The sequence below is a fragment of the Pogona vitticeps genome, chromosome 1, assembly GCF_051106095.1.
Source record: "Pogona vitticeps strain Pit_001003342236 chromosome 1, PviZW2.1, whole genome shotgun sequence".
NCBI classification, from domain to species: Eukaryota; Metazoa; Chordata; class Lepidosauria; order Squamata; family Agamidae; genus Pogona; species Pogona vitticeps.
In genome coordinates, this window is record NC_135783.1 from 189,491,346 (window position 1) to 189,506,918 (window position 15,573).

The 15,573-nt window shown below is 42.1% G+C and overlaps 2 long non-coding RNA genes across 2 annotated transcripts in view; one reads left to right on the plus strand and one right to left on the minus strand.

Annotated features, from left to right (window-relative positions):
* LOC144589182 (uncharacterized) overlaps positions 1-11,781 on the plus strand; it is a 420,115-nt gene extending 408,334 nt beyond the window's left edge. Inside the window, exon 2 of the long non-coding RNA XR_013545139.1 lies at positions 10,718-11,781. This is a non-coding gene — a long non-coding RNA (uncharacterized LOC144589182). The remainder of the gene's footprint in view (positions 1-10,717) is intronic.
* LOC144589181 (uncharacterized) lies at positions 8,131-15,357 on the minus strand. The gene is made up of 2 exons (XR_013545132.1): positions 15,170-15,357; positions 8,131-9,475 (listed from the first exon to the last, which is right to left on the minus strand). It is a non-coding gene; the product is annotated as an uncharacterized LOC144589181 (long non-coding RNA).
* Positions 15,358-15,573: the final 216 nt, after the last annotated feature.

The following is a 15,573-nucleotide window of genomic DNA, read 5'->3' on the forward strand; positions in this document are numbered from 1 at the left end:
GAAGAAGGGAATGGTAAACCACTCCTGAGCCCTTTGTATCTAGGAAACCCCAAGAAAGTAACCATAAGTCAGAATCAGCTCAATGACATACACTTATTCTTATTCTCTTAAGATGGCAATGGCAGGAACAGCAGCAAGACTGCATGGACAAAAAAGACCTCTTTCTCAATCTATTGTCCCACTGCAATTGAATCGTTATCATCACCATCATCACCAACTTAGAATAACAATCTTAGAATAATAATCTTAAAACTGCAAAGCTGGAAGGGACCCTCTGGATCACTGAGTTTAGCCACTGTCAAGGAGGCCCAGTGGGGGGAATCAAACTCCCACCCTCTGGCTCCGCAGCCAGGTACCTAAACTACTGAGCTATCTGCTGACAGCATAGTAAAGTTAGGAGACTGTGGGAGATGTAATTCCCCATGACTGTCCCTTTAGTAAAGGTACATCTGGTTGCAAGGCAGATGGGAGACTCTGTTGCATATTGGATGGGTGGCCAGCTAGCTACATGGTAGTAATCAAGAATGGTGATCTTCTTCACTTATGGGCTGAAATCCTGTTGCACAGCATAGTACATTGCACTAACGTAGGCCCATTGAATCAGTGGAGTTTTGGTGAGTCAACTTCTCCAGAACTTCCATTGATTCCAATAGGGCTACTCTCCTTTTGACTTAAAAGTGGTGCTTCGCTTAACGGCGATAATCCGTTCCAGGAAAATTGCCGTCAAGTGAAAACATCGTAAAGCGAAAAAAACCCATTGAAACGCATTGAAACCACTTCCAATGGGGTCAAAACTCACCGTCCAGCAAAGATCCTCTATAGGGCAGCCATTTTCGCTGCCTGTCTTGAGAGGAATCCGTCCCAGAAAACAGCAGGGGAGCCATTTTGTTTACCAGGTGGCCATTTTGAAACCACCGATCAGCTGTTTTAAAATCGAAGCGGGGAACCGATCATCGCAAAGTGAAAAAAACCCATTTAGACCATCGTTTTGCGATCACAATTGTGATCGCAAAAAGATCATCGTAATGCGGGGCAATCGTAAAGCGAGACATGACTGTACTTCAGAACAGTAAGTCAAAACTAAAGTAGGCCCATTTGAATCAATGGAACTTTTAGCAGGGTTGACTCACCAAGTCCCCATTGATTCAGTAGGTCTACTCTAGCACAACATACTATGCTAAGCAGCAGTAGTTCAGCAGGATTTGTATCAAGGCAGATTCCATTTTAGGGTTACACCACTAAAAATATAACATTACCACTTCCTCCCACATCCCTGTCCCACAAAAAAGGGCTGGAAAGAAAACATTCTCTCCTTAACCATTAACTCTTCCTGCCTTTTCTCCTTGTTCTTATCTGTTTTGTTGAAGACAGAAGGACCGTACCAAAAAAGAAAAAAAAAAACAAAAAAAAACCCATGGCAGATATGTGAAAGGAACATTCTGATAAGAGCTTCACATTTTGACCTGGAGAAAGTGAGCTTGAATGCAAAACAAGAAAAGAGAGATCATAATGACAGATTTTATTTTGTCACTAAGAGTTCCTTGAAGTTGCTCATTAATCTTTTAGACAAATCTGCCATGTTAATGCACTTCTCTGGAATAATAAAATGTCTCTGGGCAAAGAATAGCAAGAAAATTGAACCTTTCCAAATAACCTTTGTCAGGGCCAATCCAAGACATTTTGCTGCCTGAGGCAAACCAGCAAAACTCATAGGCTGACTTCTGCCAATGTCATGGCATATATTACCCAAGGCCAAAGAGGCTATTTTGGCACCTGAGGTGGAAAACCCCAGAAGCTGCTCTCTTTCCCTCTCTCCCTGGCAATTAAAAAGAAAAAGGAGCGAGGCTAATGATTTGCTACCTTTTCATGGTAGATCAAATGTACTACCTGAGACGGCTGCCTCCATTTGTGTCGCAGTAGGCCAGGCCCTGACCTTTGTCGTATAGACTTGCAACCAGTATACGGACTGGGCATGATGCTTTTTTAGGGTGAACTCCTGGCAGAGGGAAGACTGTAAGGGTTCTGTGCTTGGCCTGAAAACAGGATGCAGTCTCCAGAACAGCTGCTTTTAGGAACTGTGACCCATGGGCAACAACTTTGTGTATAGAGCTCACTGTCAAATCTTTCACTTCTATATTATTGGTACGATCACTAATTTTGTTCCTTATTTGTCATCAGCACCATCGTTTTAAATGATAGGTTTATATTCCATTTGGCTCTTAGCCTTCTTTTTTTGTCACATTCGACCATGAGTGTTTAATGCTTACGATAACCTGCTGAGCTCCCAGAGGCATCTTCACTGAAATTTTATTTACTTCACTGGTACAGACATATTTTAAATGTGGTCAGTGACAATATTTTATTTGTTATTGGTCATTTACCTTTCCTTTGCCAAATCCTAAAACAGAGAGGGTGGAGATGATCTAACTACACTACAGCTCTAGTAGGCTTTTGGGGAAAAAGATGTTGTTTTTGGACACCTTCTGTTTATTTCCAGTGGTTTAGTTTCTCTCCTCTTCACTCCCTAAGGATGTCTTTCATGCCGTCTCCCTCATGTGAGGATTTGAACACATTGTTGAACACTTTTAAGCAGGATGCTATTTCTTATGGGAACTATTTGGTGGTGACACTGCTTTGGGAATCTACACCTTAAAATGGGAAGTGGGAGCCATGACAGTGTGGAAACTAGCTGTGCTAATGTAACAACAATAAATAATGGTGTTTTCTTAAAAGACTGTCTTGACTGAGCTCTCCTGGGAAGAATGAGAGACTCCTAAGATGCCATAAAATTTCTCTCCTCATCTTCACACACACACACACACACACACACACACACACACACACACACACGCACGCACGCACGCACGCACACACGCACACACGCGCGCGCACACACACACGCACACACACACACACACGCACACACACTTTCATAAAAGCTAGTACTTCCCCATAGTGCAATTCCATCTACCTTACACAGTGTGATTTTTTTTCACACTGCTTGCTTTGCATCGGTCTTTCCCACACAGTCATTTCCAGAGGGCTGTTTATCAGACCGAATAAAAAGACTAGCACAAGTATCCTAGCCACACATACAGTGGGAATACTCACATGCATTCCCCAGCAGTGGGAATCATATTATAGTAAGAGGGCTCCTGTGAACCTGGGTGTACATAGGAATGAGGCCTCGATGGCTGCCAAAGTGGTCAGGGAAAACAGTTGCTTACTGTAGCTCTGAGAGGAAAATGAAGTATTAGGTTCAAAGAAGCAAAGCTACATTTCCTCCCTGTTTTCTTCCTTTCATACCTTTTTTTCTGGACAAGGTACAAAAAGAGTTGAAAATAGTTCTCAGTGTTGTCATGAAATTTCCCTAAAGGTTCTACAATTGCTTGCAAGGGACATTGCACCAGTCTGGGGCCCCAGAAGGGTCATATTTCCAGAGATGGTGACTCATGCCTCACTGTCAATTCCAACTGAAGTCACACCAGCAACTCGACTCAGACTTGACTGGGGGGGGGGGCTTTAAAGACTCAGACTCAAGTTGTGACTTAGACCCATTTTTCCAAGTCATGTTTTCAAGTCCTATTATTTTAATGGAGCCCTGCAGGGACTTGAAAACATGATTTGGAAAAATGAATCTGAATTGGGGGTTAAGTCTGAGTCTTTTTTTTTTTTGGAAAAGAAGAGGTAATGACAGGGAGGGAAGCTCAACTGGGGCCCCTTTCCAAGATGGCTACCTTGGCGTCCTCTCATGAGATCGAGTGTGCCTAAATCCAGGTGAAGAAATGGTGGTACGAATAAAGAAAGGCACAACTAGGATGACTGAAGGGTAACACTCCTTTAGGGTATTATGACGGCTAAAGATTGTTCCCTTTTTCTCACAAGATCAAGCGTGCTTTGGGATGTGGGTTTTACTGTGCCAGAGCTTGGGGGGGGGGGTTGAAGAGTCGGTCTTCCTCCTCCAACCCCTCATCCTTTGGGACAGGTTATGTCTTTGGGGCTCCCCTGAAGGAAGAAAAGAGGGGGGAGAAAAAAGGGGGCCAGTTGAGAGAAGGAGATGTAACATAGAGGGCATGTGCAAATGGTGACATTACCACATAACATGCACCATGCAACCATGAAAAGCCTTTAGAAAAGAGGTGCGGGGGCCTCCAGACAATTGTTGCACTTCAATGTCATTCATCAGCTAGCATGCCCAGTTGCCAGGGATGATAGCAGCTGTAATTTAACAACACCTCATTTTTAGACTACATAGCAATCTAAAACTTAAAGTTTATTCTCTTCTTTCTCAAATAACCAACCTGCTCCTCTACAGGTTTATTCAGAAGTATTTCCCACAGTGTTCGACATGTGCAGAAATGCACTCTAATTCATTTATAACAAGATACCATATTGACAATACAAATTATTTAGCCAAAGGTGGCTTCGCAGACATGAAGCCCCTATAGATGGCAGCCACCCGCCATTCCATCTTCCAGAAGGAAATCTGATTAATGAGGAGAAAGAGACAGAAAAGTCACAACATGTCTTACAAAAACTGAATTAGTAAGAGTGTGTTTGTTCTACTGCTCCAGAGATCAGGCAAGAAAAGGAACCTGTCAATCTGATTTGTTCAGGCAAAGAAAGTTCAGCGTGTCTTGTCATTTTGTCAAGATGTGCCTGATATCGTGGTGTGTTTTTTTCCAGAGGTATGGGTCTTTGTTTTCTTTTTATATCAGAATCATTCAAGCTCTGTACTTCCTGTAATGACAATGTCCTTTTTGCAGGCTAAATACAAAATGGCAGATGACACCATAGCATTGCCAGGCATGTCGCGCAGAGGAAGAAATATTAAAAGAAAATATATCGGCTGAGAGCCAACGATCATCCTCTCCTACAGTTTTTCGCTCATCTGAGTGCTTTTCACTTCTTCAGGCAGCTTGTGGGTGAGAAATAAAAGCCTCGCTGGAAGATTTTGTTCCAGATGCACAAGTGTTCCACACCAATACTCTCTAAGTACATAGGCTGTTGGTGCCCCATCATTCTACTTACGCATCTTCCCTGAAAAGTACATTTCATTCACTGGGCTTTGTGTGGCATGCACATCCATCATCAGTAGCATCATGCCAATCACGGAAGTAGCCCCGCTGGGGCTTCTCTGCCTCCCTTTGCTGCTGACCATTCAGCAGCTGAAGAGAGAAACCTGTTATCCCACTTCCTCACCAGAGTGGTCAGTGATGCAAGGCATGTTGTGTTGTGCCACACTTCATATTTGTATTCCCAGGGATATGAATGAATACAAAGCACTCATGTCATTTTTGGCCATGACACGAGCATGGCCAAAAATGAAGTACAGGTTCAGAATCTCTTTGGTACTCTGTTTTGTTTCTTTTCATTGTTGTTCTAATAAGGTCTGCATCTGAACTGATTTTACTTCATTGAGGCTTCTATCTGCCCCATAACCATGTTTAATTTAAGAGCCCCAGGATGCTCATTAAAACCCAAACTAGATGTGAGCACAAACATACCGGAGATCCTTTCCACATGCTTGCACATACACATTTATAGCCCCAGCATACAGTAAATCCTCTCTGGATCAAAACACATGGTAGGGCAGAGCATATTCCTCCCTTTACAGTGTTATCCATTCAGATATGCAGATTTTTCAGTACTACAAGCTTCAGACATCAAGCATGGTAATAAAGGCTACATTTTTATTCCACTTTGGCAGATTGGTCTTTTATTTCGTAATTGGTCAATTAGGAAATATCTAGTTTTATTTTGTAATTGGTCAACTAGGAGATTATGTAATTTGCCAAAGTAGGATGGAAATGTAACCTTTTTAGCTTCTCTGATGCTTCTAGTAGAGATATTCACTGTCTTTGGACAAATATTTGAATAGGAACAGCATCAGAGGTCTTTCTGTATTGTGAGAGTGACAGGTGGAGCAGCACGTGCATAGATCCCCCATGTTAAATCCTGCATTCTTGTTTCACTGTTAGAAATGAGGAGAGAGAAAACTCAGGAAATGAAGCTTCCATGGTTTCCTAGTTGCAAAACCATTGATTAAATTATCAACATATTGTGGCTGTAGCACCACTAATTTCAGGTCCAGGAAACAAGAATGGCAGGGGGTTAGAGAACCTGTGGAAAGCACAGAAGTGTAAGCAGCTGAACTGCCTTTTCAAGAAGGCATCAGAGATGATTCTGCTCATGTTCCTTTTAAAGTCCCTCTGTTTCTTCCTGGTGATCACTTTAGGAAGCCAATGGGATCATTCTCCTGGTATTTGGAGGAAAGGGGGAGAAATTAAAATTAAAATTAGACTGAATGGCCAGCTCTACAGACAGAGAGTGATGTCCTTCTGTCCTACCTGCGCTATTCAATCTATGATCCAACTTTACTGTTTGTTTTTCCCCATTTGCAGGAATGAGCCCTTCAAGGAAAACCACAGGTACAGCCCTGGACCCAAACAAGGACTGTGTCACATACAGCACTGATGGTACCTGTCTGTCATGGGTTTGGAGGGAAAGTTCCATCCAATGGGGAGTGGAAGGCGGGACATCAGGGGGGAGGAGCTGTACTGTATATATATTTGGAGCTGATGTGGAGAAGGGGAGTTGGAGTCTGTGTGTCAGACTGGGTACAACTGTTTGTCAGTTAGTACATACCTGATAGGTTCAGGTTTCTATCTAGGTAGCCAGAACTGATAGGTTCAGGGTCTGTGCGTTACCTTAAAGTGTTCCGTGGGAACCAATCTGTTGTATGTATATGGTTGGGACTATGCCACGTTCCAGTATCCTATTTACCTGATCCTTTTATTTACCCTGTTTGTTGTTTCAATAAACCTTGTTCTTTTGTTTATTAAAATCCATTCCTGGTCTGTGTGACTCCTTATAGGGAATGGTTGGTGGCAGCATAACTATAGGGTGGGATACTCCAGTAGGTCTGGGGTTGCCACAGACTGGGTTAGAGGATAGCCAGAACAGCACAAGTTGGGTCGGCCCTGATCTCTGTGCCACTTATTCCATCACAGAGCAGGCCACAGGGAGAGTGGCCACTGCACGTTCTTAGCTCCTACACATGGAATCAGTGGCTCACGCAGTGTCTATAACATTGGTTTTCCATTAAAGAAAGCAGCAACAATGTCCTTCTTTTAACCAAGGGTTAGGTGGTCTTGGCAGGGCTGAGAGCGATTTTTCAGATTTGCTGGCTATCGAAGGACTGGATTCTCACACGGGGGCAGTGATGGAGGGGGAGCATCGTCAAAGAGGGTAATTCGATTTTTTAAAAATCCCATAGTCCTATACTTTAAAAATTGCTACGATGAAGGTGTGTGTGTGTGTGTGTGTGTGTGTGTGTGTGTGTGCGTGCGTGCGTGCGTGCGTGCGTGTGTGTGTGTGTGTGTGCGTGTGTGTGTGTGTGTGTGTGTGTGTGTGTGTTTAAGGGGTAAACCAAACAAAATGAGCCCCCCACAAAGCCCCCTTTGCAGCCTTTAGTGGCCAATATCCTTATGTGGCAGACTGCTGGATAGCTCAATGGCTTCAACATCTGGCTGTTGAACCAGAGACTGGGAGTTCAGTTCCCCCCTATGCTCCTTGACAGGGGCTGGACTCAATGATTCCTAGCGTCTCTACCAGCTCTGCAGTTCTGAGATTATTATTATTCAAAAATGCCAGACACAGTCAAAATTATAAAAACATTGACGGATATTATATAACAGATAGATGTTTTAACCAAAAACCTAAGTATCTGCTAAATATTGATGTAATGTGTACGTATGCTGTTCCTAATATTTCCAGATTTTGTAGCTGATGGTGTTATTTCTGAGATCTAAAACTGCTTATAGTCCTGTGAGAGATTACTTGATATTGTTCCCAAAGCCACAATGATTACAGGGACCACTGGAGTATGTTTCTTCCAGAGGTGAGATTTTTTGATTGCCAGGTCTCTATACTTTGTTAGGTTTTCCAATTCTTTATTTTCAACTCTGGCATCCCCTGGAATGGCAATGTCAATGATCCAGACATTTCTTCGTTCTGTTACTACTATGTCTGGTATTTATGTTCAAGGTGTCTATCAGTTTGGATCCAGAAATCCCACAAGCCCTTGACTTCCTCATTTTCTGACACCTTCTCTACCTGATTTTTCCATGGGTTTTTGGAGGCTGGCAAGTTACATTTTTTGCTTAATAACCAGTGCACTAATTTTGCCACTCTGTCATGTCTAATTTTGTAATTTGTTTGTGCAATCTTTGGACATTCACATATGAGGTGTGACACAGTTTCATCTTTTTCTTGGCAGAGTCGACATTTGCTGTTAGCACCAATTCCTTGGATCTTAGTTTTCACCACATTGGTTTGGAGTGCTTGTTCTTGTGCAGCAAAAATCAAGCGGATTTCTTTCTTAAGGGTCCCCAGTTTTAGCCATGCAAATGTTGAATTATGATCATTCTATCAATATTTCTCAGGTGTTCTCCATGTAGTGGTTTGTTTTTCCAACTGTTTAATTTATTTTCAAATTATTTTTTCCTATATTGAGCCTTTGTTTCTGTTGTTTCAACCTATATTCCATTTTCACTACCTTAAATAATTTTTCTTTGCATGTACTGATATAATCCTTTAGGCTTCTTTTTTTGCTCCTCTGCTACCTGCTGTATTTGCAGTAATCCATGTCCTCTAATTTCTTGTGTTAAATACAATCTGTCCACATCACTTTTCGGTTGTATTGCAAGATAAATGTTCATTAGTTTCCATGTTTTTTGATCCAGTTCTTCTAATTCATCATCATTATCATCATCATCATCATTGCTGCTACTACTGCTGCTACCACTAATAGTAGGCCCCTCAGAATATGGCACAATGTCACCCAGTATCCCCTAGAAAAGGGGACTCTGTGAGCAAAAAATAAAAATAAATTGAAAAGTATGGGAGGAGTGGGTGGGGAAGGGATTTTGGGAAGCCCCCTCCCTTAACTTACTCTGTGTGTTGTATGAGGGCTGCACACTGTCAGTCTCCGCTTTAAAGTAAGAAGACAATATTGGGGCTTACAGATGGTGCAAGGGGGAGGGACAGTTATGGAGCATGACCCATGCCAGGACCTGCTTGGGACAAGAACAAGACAGAACCTCACTTTTCATAATCAGAAACAAACTGGACTAGCATTGAGTCATAGTTCAACACAGGCCATCCTGGACCCAAGCAAAGGTCTCCAGCTAAACAATGCTTTTGTTACACCAAGGTCCACAGTCTAATTTGGATAACACAAAACACACAATCAGTTCTGACTTCCAATAGAAAGAAAGAAAGACCCAGGGTATTCAGGGGAAATGGATGAGTGGCTTTATTAAAGCTAGACCTCTGAAACTGCCATAACTTAGCTCATGGCAAGGGATGGTCTGAAGTCTGCTATAGCCTTTAATGTCATTCATGGAAATGATTTCAGTACAGATGACAAATCATTCAGCTCTGTTTCTCTCTCACACAGACTCTTGCTCTTCTAGTAAAACAAAAAAATGCAAGTTTTAAATCTGAGAAAATTACAATAGTTATTCTTATGTAACAGAAGGAGGGAATGGAGGGGTTGGAAATGAGAACATGGCAAAACGGTGTGCATGCTGACTTCAGAATAACATTTTCATGCTTTCTGCATAGGGAAAGCATGACACAGTAGGTGGTCTTCTTATTCTGTTGTCAGGACATTACAAATACACAGAGACACACAGAAAGCTGCTTTGTGTTGATTCTGACTAGCCTACTACTGTTAGCTTTGCAGCTTTATTTGGTTGGTTGGGTTTGCTGGTTATATTTATATCCTGTTTTTCTTGCAATGAAGTCAGCACAGTACACATGGATCTCCTCCTCACTTTATCTTCACTATAACCCTGAAGGTAAGTCAAGTTGAGAGGGTGACCAGTCCAATATCAGTCAGTGAGTTTCATGGCTAAGTGGGGATTTGAATCCAGATCTCCTGAATCAAATGCTCCAACCACTGCACTATGTTGGAAGCCCTACCTAGAAATCCCTGGTATTACAGTATTTTTCTCTTCATAAGACGCACCTGATTATAAGACACACATAATTTTTAGAAGAGGAAAACAGGGAAAAATATGGTGTGGGTCTACTCATGAGTAAGCACCACCAAACACCCTGGGTGGGGCGCACAGGCCAGAGGAGGTCCGTGGACCAGGCGTGCAGCAAGAGGAAGGAGAAGCGGCCAGGTGCCTGGTGTTTTGTAAGCCTCCAAGGGTGTTGGTGAGGGTGGGGTGGGCCTTCTGAGACCTCCGGAGGCCTGGGAAGGCAGCAATGGGGCAGGGGGCAGTATTCGCTCCATAAGACGCACACACCTTTCCCTCCACTTTTTTTTTTTGGGGGGGGGAAACTGCGTCTTCTGGAGCGAAAAATAGGGGTAATTGTTTCCAATCTGCCAGCCTTCTCAATGGTATGTAAGACCATTAGTCAAGACAGATAATATTTAGTATATTTTACTTGTGCATTGATGTTTCATCCAGCATTTAATTTTCTTCCCTATGTCTGACAAAGTGGACTTGCCCATGAAAGTTTATATTCAAATATAATAGTTAGTCTTTAAGGTGTCACATGTTTTACGGAGACCCTCATATCTACTGGGGATTGGTTCTAAGTGCCCCTGTGGGTACTGAAATCCATGGGTAATAGCAAACGACATAGATAGATAGATAGATAGATAGATAGATAGATAGATAGATAGATAGATAGATAGATAAGATAAGATAAGATAAGATAAGATAAGATAAGATAAGATAAGATAAGATAAGATAAGATAAGATAAGATAAGATAAGATAGAATGGTCAAAGGGGGAAAAACAGGAAAAAATGTCATATGTATAACCTGAGACCATGCTATATATTCTTCACTAGCAAGTATTCATAGCATAGTCTCTGACTCCCTCTAGTGGCCGGTTCTGGTATCACATGTGAAAATAGGGTTTTTTCTTGATTTTTTTTTTTTCTTTTGATATTTTTAATATTTTCAGACCATGGATAAGTGAATCAGTGATCCTGTGGATAAGGCGGCCCTACTGTATTTTGTGTTGTTTTGTTTCTTTGGATTTTGCCTGATCATCAAAATGTGATTCTGCACAGAAGACTAGTATGAGTTTGTGTTAATTGCCCTGAGGCTTTGTCAGTTTCTCTTCCACTTTTCAGAGATAATACTTCTGGAAATTTAAAGATGTATCCCTTTAAATGTAGGCCTCCCTCTGCTAATTTCTGCACAATAGGTTGCGCCTGTGAAAATTCCTTCTTTTACCCTGTATGATACAGAAGCTTGGTTTGACTTCATTTGCTTCTAATCATGGTACCGTTTCCCCCTCCTTCTTCTCCTACCAAAGATCAGATGTCACCGTGGCTGTCCTGATTTTGGACAACCAAGTTCTGAACAACCAAGCCACACTTCTCTTTCCGGTACCTCTTCTGCGATTTAACTTGCCTTGGATGATCAGCTGCAAGAATACGTACTTTCAATTTTTCATTCCATGCCTGAAATATTCTAATCTTCTGAATGTATGTGTTTTCCAGATTACATACATACATACATACATACATACATACATACATACATACATACATACATACATACATACATACATACATACATACATACATACATACATTTAGTATTATTAATTTATTTAAATTAAATCAATTAAATTAAATTAAATTAAAGTAATTCTTTTTGAGTCAACCTCTGAACCTAAGAAACTCTTATCTTCCTGCAATAAATCCAGATGTTTCTGTCTTTTGTAGCCTGTGTTTAAGTTCCCTCATCTCATGCCATATAGTACAACTGAGAATACATAGCATTATACAATGTGCATTATCAAAACCTTTTTTTAAAAAAAAATTTGCTGCATAGAACAGGTTCCATCTGAAAGAGGCTGTTTTCTCAGATTCTGTACTTGAGTACTAAGAGGCCTACAGAGCAACTCGGAAAGTTAGATTCCTGGAATATGCTTTTAATTGGGAAGCCTCTGAAGACAATCTGGAAGCAGCTTTTAATCCAGGAGGTAGCTACAAAAGCCTGAAGAGATCTCTGGAGGTCTCTCATTTCACGTAATTGTCTTGGGCTCACATGCTCACCCAGTGAGGGTTTCCGTGAAAGGAGAAAGGGCTATTAATGTCTCTGAGGGAAAGAAAGACATTTGAGTGACATAAAGCTGCTCATTTAAGGCCTGTGGCATGAAGGAAGAACAAGTTACTTTTGACCAAAATAAAGTGCAACAACGCTTCCCTCTTTCATAGGCTTGCGAATGTCCTTCAGCCTCTCACCTACACCACCCTAATTATCTGTTTTCTGGACCCCTCCTGTTTCTTTCCTGACTAGTATGAAGCAGTGACTTAATAAGACTGAAGCACAAATGAGATGACAATGGGGAAACTATAACACCAATACTGTGAGATGAGCAAAACCAGGAAGGGAATTCCACCTTTTTGGGAATGGAAGATTAAGCACCTTTAAGCTTGAGTGCAACCTAGTGTCCTTTTAAATAAAAGGTTTTGTGATCCACTATGTACTCATCTCTAGTCCACCCTTCTACTAAAGTGTACTAGGCAGATTTTAAGTGGTGAAAACCACACTCTACAAAGTGCAAACTATTAAACCCCATCTAAGATGGAGCAGAAATAGCATCTTGGCCCAGCCATCAGAAATACAGAGACAAATTCTAAAAAGTAGACCAGAGAAGCCTGCCTCCAAAAGCAAATCTTCACCACCTGGCTAAAAGCAGATGGCTATGTGGCCAGCAAGGCCTCTCCCAGCATTTGAGTCTGAATCCTGGACGCAACAGCTGGAAAAACCATGTGCTCTATTTCACATCATGGTGGGACCCAAAGGAGAGCCTCCACTATCAAAATGAAGGTCTTGGCCAAGACATTTGGGGAGGGGAGGAAATCAAGTTCTGAAAGCATTTGGGTCCCTCATCGAGTTGGGCCTGCATGAGCAAAACCCAAGAGCAGCCCAAGGTATTTTGCTGCCTGAGGTAAAAGGTAAGAAATCACTCTCTACCCCTACTCCACATAGAGAAGGAATCTGACTCTGAAAGCCAAACTGTATAGTACGACAGATAAAAACATCTCTCCAGCTGAAATCATGTTAGGCTTGCAGAGACATGATTCCAGCAGACATTTCCAAATGAAGCCCACGTTTACATCCAGAAGACCAAGCACAAAACAAAGCAGATGAATTTGCAAGCTAGAGGAAGTGTGAAAGGGCCATGCTGTGTCAATCAGGATGTAAGGAATGCCCTCTTCCAATGATGCGGTCTTCATGATGCAGGGGTGCGCAAACTCTGCCCCTTCTTCCTGGACCTTGAAAGGCCACACCTGTTCTCTCTCTCTCTCTCTCTCTCTCTCTCTCTCTCTCTCTCTCTCACCCACACCCACCCACCCACACACACACACACACACACACACACCCTGTAGACCTCAGGGAGCTTACCTGGCCTTCCTCTGTAGCTTTTTCCTAACTGTTGCGGCGAAAGAGCTACCACGAAACAGCCTCTTTCACCACCTACAGTTAGAATTTAAATTCCACCCATTTAAAAAACTGTATTCACTCCATAAGACGTATACACTCCCCCCCCACTTTTTTTGGAGGAAAAAGTGTGTCTTATAGAGCAAAAAATACGGTATTCGATATTCTTCCATGCAGTCACCAAACAGGTCTGACTCTTCATAGCTTCCAGAGTCAAACAAAATTACTGTGTTTACTTCAGTGAAGTATGCTAGAATAAAAATGGTAGTTTCAATGTGGTATAATCAGAACTTACTGCATAATGCTTCCAGTCCTTTACCATTAAAGAAAAGGAACATTTCTATGGAAATTAGCACAAGGATACAACTGAGTAGTCAACTGTACCGGGAGGTGGGGAATGGCCCACTGGGCTCCTTCTGGCATTGGCATGACAGTGATGACGATGGAGTTAAGCAATGCACAGAGCCCAATAAGTGGGCGGTTTTGGGCCACTATGTCGCTGTTCATTTTCGTTTCTCCAGGCAAACAAATAAGAAGTGCCCATGTCTAATGCAAAGGAACTAAAGAACTCTATTTGTAAAAGCAGACCAGCTTAGCAGCAAAAGTAAAAAATTAATCTTCAAAGATGACGTGGATCTATCCTTTGGCATAAAGATGTCAAAGACATGTCTTCTGGGTAGTTTCTTACACAAGGGCACTTCACAAGGTATTCCTCAGATCACTCCAAAAAGTTATAGCCTGGCAATCTCACTTTCCACTTAATCTTAGCTCTGTACAAAGGAACACAATGGCAGCCCCACCAGAACTTAAAAGATGAGGAAGCATAACCAAGAAATGTTGCAGGATGAACTGTCAGATGGGTGACCATGAGGTGAGCTTGTCTTTAAACCACTGGCCTTCATCAGTCGGACTGGAATCAAGAACTGGATTGTGAGTTGAACGGAGATATCGTTCTGCGCCATCAAACTGGAATTGACTTAGAGCTACTCTAATAGGGCTGTCAAGGTAAGTTCACCCTCCTCTCATCAATTTCCAGGGGTGACTAGGGATTTGAACCCAGGCCTCTTGACTCCCAGGTCACCACTTGACACCACACTGGGTATCCCTGAGCAGAGCTAGATTACATTAATATTGCCAATGATAATGAACAGTGAGAGTGGGAAGAGAAAGACTGACAAAGGGAAAAAAGAAAGTGTGCAGGAAGGAGAAGGACAGAGGAAAGAACAAAGTCTAACCACATAAAGCTATACAAGAGAGGATGGTATATAAAATAAAACAGTAAATCTCTGTTGCTAAGGGAGGGAAAAACAGCATCAGGGTCAAACATGCTCTAAGAAAGTCACATACATAAAATATCTGGTGAAAGCTTTTACACGTGCGCCCATTTACATGTTTTTTTAAAAGAAACAACCTACCAAACAACCTGTGTTTTCATTGACACTTGCCTTTTTCATTAAACTGTTTTCCCCCGCCAGAGAACTCCAACAGGCTCAATAAAGCTCCACAATATACAGTAAAGGACAAAAACTGAGCTGAATATCTAACCTACCATTTTGAAAGCACAAATATGTACTATTAAATGTAAGCACAAGGCAATTAATCTAATCCTCTCATTTTTCCCCTTGTGCTGTTAACCTAAAGGAAAGAGCTGAAGGTTAGTGGTAGAGAGCACACACCTACCGCACATGCAGGAGTTCTCTAGTTCAGTCCTCAGCATCTCCAGGTGAGGATCAGAAAGGCACCTGCCTGATTATTCTTGAGAGCTGCTGCTGGTCAGTGTTGACAATTCTAGGCAAGAAGGACCAGTAGCTTGACTCAATATAAGTCAGCTTCCTATGTCCATCCATTTCTCATCTGAAATGGTAGATCCCACCGACCCTGGAACCAGAGACGGTGCTACCTTAAGAATCTCTACAAAATCACCACATGACACAATGGTATGAGTATGACAGACACAAAGCATCCTCTTGTTGCTGTTTTCTGCCATTGTTCTGACCACACAGGTGACCTCTTCTCCTTCTGTTGGTGTCAGAAGTGGCAGTTCCAGAACGACCTCTCTCAGTATCCTAAGCCAGTTGGCATCA